This window comes from Rhinopithecus roxellana, chromosome 4 (assembly GCF_007565055.1).
Source record: "Rhinopithecus roxellana isolate Shanxi Qingling chromosome 4, ASM756505v1, whole genome shotgun sequence".
NCBI lineage: Eukaryota > Metazoa > Chordata > Mammalia > Primates > Cercopithecidae > Rhinopithecus > Rhinopithecus roxellana.
Window position 1 is genome coordinate 106,895,468 of NC_044552.1, and position 5,450 is coordinate 106,900,917.

The following is a 5,450-nucleotide window of genomic DNA, read 5'->3' on the forward strand; positions in this document are numbered from 1 at the left end:
GTCAACATAGAAGACAACTTTTCAGGATTTTCCCCAGTTACCACCACTTCCTTCCTCTAAGAACGGCCTCTCATTCTATCCTCAATGAGGAGAGGGAAGGCCATGTTTATAACTCTTTTTGTGCCTCGTGATCTCCACACCCTAACCTCAGTTTAGGGTGGACACAGGACCAAGCTGGACTCATCAGAGTCTCTCTCTTGGTACTGACGGTCACTGTTCTGAGTTTCTGTTCACTGCTGCGGGTGAGGTGAGATAAACTTAGACTCTGTACATGGAGGGCAGAAAATGTCAGACTCAGAGAAGCGTGAATCAGATGTGCAGACAGAAGTGGAGATCTCAGACTACTTGGTCCCAGAAGAGAGAAGCAACAACTGGAAGACCAGCTACCTGATTGCTGAGGGTTCTGCTGTGTCTGATCCAGGCTCTCCTAAGGCCCAACTGCCCTTCCTCCCTGCCTGTGAGTGCATGTGTGTAAACACAGTAGCTATTTTTCTTTAAACCAATCTAAACTAAGTTTCTGTTGTTTGCAATCCACAGAGATTTAATTAGGACAAACCTAGATCACTGAGCTGCAAGGCAAGAACTCCATAAGAGGAATTCCAGGTAGAAGGACAAGTAGGCACTCAGGGGAGAGATTTGAGAGCAGAAAGTGACAGGCAACTCCTGTCTTCACTCCCCATCTCTCTCAGGGCTACATATGCACTATTGTCTACTTCCTCCTTTCACTGTTCCATTTGTCCCCCTCTGCTGAACAGCTTCTCTGCATTATCATCCTCTTCCATGTCCCCTGGAGCTCACCTGGCTTCCCAGCTACACTTTACTCTCTGACTCAATTTGTTGAGTCAATTTGTTTCTCAATTCTGTTTTTACATTCCTTAGACAGAATATCTGATTGGCTCTGCTTGGGCCAGGTGTTCATTATAGATTCCATCCCTAGTGAACAGGAGGTGTGGTCACCTGGGGGTTGGGGCTGCCCCTTCCAAGGATGTGAGCAGAGCAGACTCCATGAAAGGGGTATGGAGAAGGAAGAATCTTAGTGCAACGACCACTCAGCTGGGATGTTGTAGAGGAGATTCAGGCTTCAAGTGGTTTCATGACTTCTAATCTTAGGAAAGGTCCTTCATTTCTGTTGTAATAACAACAACAACTAGCATTTATTGAGCTTCTATCATGTGTCAGATGCCCTTGTAAGCATTTCACATGCACTGATTTAGCTTATTCGATGCCTGTAAATGTATTTAAGATGGGCAGTAGTGGGGAGGGGAGGGCAACAAAAAGGTATGGTCACTAGGGTGTTGCTATAGATTAGGTGTTTGTAACCCCCCAAAATTCCTGTGTTGACACCTAATGTGATGATATTTGGAGGTGGATACTTTGGGAGATTATTAGGACATGAAGGTGGAGCCCTCACCAGTAGGATTAGTGTTATAATAAAAAAGATTCCAGAGAGCTCCCTAACCCCTCCCATCAGGTGAGGACTCAGTGAGAAGCCTGTTGTCTATGAACCAGGAAGTGGGCCCTCACCAGATATCAGTGTCTGCCAGCACCATGATCTTGAACTTCCCAACCTCTAGAATTGAGAGGAATAAATTTCTGTTGTTTATAAGCCTCCCAGTCTGTGGTATTCCGTTACAGCAGCCCAGCTAAGACACGTGTCATCTCATTCCAACATTCAACAAACTGACCTACAAAGTCCAAATCTCAATTTGATCCAGTCTTACTCTTAATGATCTATCTTATAAAAGAGGAACATGTCTTCTTCTTTCCAGACTACAGTCCTGACATTTTCATCCTCACATAAAAATTCTTCTATCCATTGATAAGGTTTTGATGTTTAGGCTTTAAAAACAAAGATAGTTTATTTCAGAAAAAACTGAAAGGAGAACTAGAATAAGAAGATAAATCATAATACACAGTGCAATGAAACTTGGTTTTTTAAAATAGCCTTGTTAACATATAATTGACTATAACAAACTACACCCACTTAAAATGTACAATTTGATGAGCTTTCATCTATGTATTCACCAGTGAAACCATCATCACAATGAAGATAATGAACACACCTATCACTGCAGAAGTTTTCATGTGCTTCTCTGTAATCCCTTCCCTTCCTACTCAAGCTCATGCCTCTTGTATCACAAGGTTTCTCCACTCTGGCTGTTGAGAACATGAATTATTGCCTGGCCAGTGCAAGCTCAGAAGTTTTTCTGCCTACTGTTATCTTGTGGTTGCCTCTCTGTCTTGGGAAGTTTCCTCAAATGCATGTACCTGGTAGAACTTCAGCTGAAGACTCAGAGGAACCCCGCGCAGACCTCCAGATCTCCCTCTCTCCTCTCTGGTACTCTAGCCACCCTGGCCTCCCTGAATTTGCAGCTCTGTTTTCCAACTCAGAGAGACTGCTGGGCTGTTTGGGTTCCTCTGTCTGAAATGCAGCTTGGAAACCCTCTCCAGGCAGTAAGCTGGAGCAAGCAGCATCTTCACTTCCTTTGTCTCCCTTCTATTGGGCCCTTCATTGCCTGTTGCCCAATGTCTGAAAACCATTGTTCCATACATTTTCCCCATATTTTTCATTTCAGGTTACAGAGTAAGTCCAGTCCCTGTTGCTCCCTCTTGGCTGAAGCAGATGTCAACACTTATTTTTAAGAAATAAAATTAATTTACAAGAAGCTCATTGTAAAAAACAAAAATTCAACAGATAAAAGTCTTATAAATTATAATAGTAGACTGGGCGTAGTGGCTCACATCTGTAATCCCAGCACTTTGGAAGGCTGAGGCGGGTGAATCCCGAGATCGACCTCGATAAGGAGATTGAGACCATCCTGGCCAACACGGTGAAACCCCGTCTCTACTAAAAATACAAAAATTAGCTGGGCATGGTGGCGCATGCCTGTAGTCCCAGCTACTCGGGAGGCTGAGGCAGGAGAATCGCTTGAACCCAGGAGGTGGAGGCTTCAGTGAGCCGAGATTGGGCCACTGCACTCCAGCCTGGCAACAGAGCAAGGCTACGTCTCAAAAAAAAAAAAAAAAAAAAAAAAAAAAAAAAGTCAGTATTTCCCCTTCCGTACTCACAACTAACAGCCCAGAAATAACCACTTCTAATGGGTAAACACAACATTAAATAATTTTCACTTCTCCCAAAAATACCTATTGTGAATTTGCAGATGCAGGAAAATCTTTGGTGGTGCTGGAGGAATTTAGAAATGAATGCACCTGAGAAATGCTGTCCTCTCCCCTGTCCACTCCCCTACCACGCAGCATGTGAGCTAGGGCTCACTCTACACTGACTTCTCTTTCACTGTCCCAGAGGCAGGAGTGAGGTGATCAAAGTCTGTGAAGTCCACATAAAATCATGTATGTGAAAGTGTTTGGCAAACTTTGAAATCATATACAATTCTTAGCTAATATTACATATTATCATGTTATTTTTAATATTAATAACTTATATACCAACTAGTCCTTGGAGGGTTTGATGATACCCTCAGTCAGCATTTTCATCACTAGTGTAAGTTTCTCCTCATAAACAATCCTGCTCAAGCTTTCCAGGGCCTATGGCAAAAAATAAAAATAATAAATAAAAAGCATTATGTTGCTTCAAGGTCATCTTAAAATGACTGCAGTTGTGTGGGATGAGTATCCCACATCTCCAGGCCAAAGTGGTACAGTCCAGACACAGCCTTTAGAGCTAAAAGGCGTTTCTTTCAGCCTCAAACATCACTCACATAAACCCTGCAAAAACTTTATAATTTCTCCCTTTCATGGAATGGCAAGTACCATTGAACTTTTTTCTTTCTATTTCTGCCTTTTAACTTTATCTCATACTCTGGGCTGGACCTGCAAGCAATGGGTTCCTAAATGTCAGCTCTGGAGATAATAAAAACATAGGAGAGACTGATATTTTCCCATTAAATTATTTATTCTTCCCCACCTAAAAAATACAGACACTTCACAATGTTCTATTTACAATATGCAGCATCCAGACAAAAATTTCCAGACATGCCAAAAAGCAAGAAAATGTGATCCATAATCAGGAGAAAAATGAATCAACAGAAACTGATTAAGAAATAAACAAGATGCAGACACTGCTCACAGACGTCTAGAACTCCAAGGTGAAGCCACCACTGGGTTGGACATTTTCTTATTCCTTATGTCATTTAAAGCACAACTCCTGAGATTTTATGCGATCTAACAGCTAGAGACCTCTCTGTCACAGGCTGTAGAGATTACTCACCAGGTCCCCATGTTGGCTGTGTTCAGATTTTAGTTATATTTGTGGAAATGTGAGTGAATCTAACGACTGCTTTTTACAGTTTTTATTTTTAAAGACAGGGTCTTGTTCTGTCCCCCAGGCTGGAGTGCAGTGATGTGATCACAGCTCATTACAGTCTCGAACTCCTGGGCTCAAGCGATCCTCCCAACTCAGCCTCAGGACTTACAGGGGGCAGTACCTCACCAAGCTTGATTTTTGTTTTTAAGCAGACTGAACATTGGCCAGGCGCAGTGGCTCACGCCTGTAATCCCAGTGTGTCCACAATTGGTGGGTTCTTGGTCTCACTGACTTCAAGAATGAAGCTGCGCACACTCGCGGTGAGTGTTACAGTTCTTAAAGATGGTGTGTCCAGAGTTTACTCCTTCAGACGTTCACATGTGAATGGAGTTTTTTCCTTCTGGTGGGTTCGTGGTCTCGCTGTCAGGAGTGAAGCTGCAGACTTTCGTGGTGAGTGTTACAGCTCATAAAGTCAGCGTGGACCCAAAGAGTGAGCAGCAGCAAGATTTATTGCAAAGAGGGAAAGAACAAAGCTTCAGTGTGGAAGCAGACCCCACTGGGTTGCCACTGCTGGCTTGGGCAGCCTGCTTTTATTCCCTTATCTGACCCCACCCACATCCTGCTGATTGGTGTATTTTACAGAGAGCTGATTGGTCCATTTTGACAGATTGGTGCGTTTACAATTCTTGAGCTAGACAGAGTCTCAGAGTGCTAGTTAGCTAGATACAGAGTTAGCTAGATACAGAGTACCAATTGGTGTATTTACAAACCTGGAGCTAGACACAGAGTGCTGACTGGTGCATTTACAATCCTTGAGCTAGACACAGAGTGCCAGACAGAAAAGTTTTCCAAGTCCCCACTAGGTTAGCTAGATACAGAGTACCAATTGGTGTATTCACAAACCCTGAGCAAGGCACAGAGTGTTGATTGGTGTATTTACAATCCCTGAGCTAGACACAGAGTGTTGATTGGTGTATTTACAATCCCTGAGCTAGACACAGAGTGTTGATTGGTGTATTTACAATCCCTTAGCTAGACATAAAGGCTCTCCAAGCCCCACTAGACTCAGGAACCCAGCTGGCTTCACCTAGTGGATCCTGCACCGGGGCTGCAGGTGGAGCTGCCCGCCAGTCCCCAGCTGCACCTGCACTCCTCAGCCCTTGGGCTGTCAGTGGGACCCGGCGCC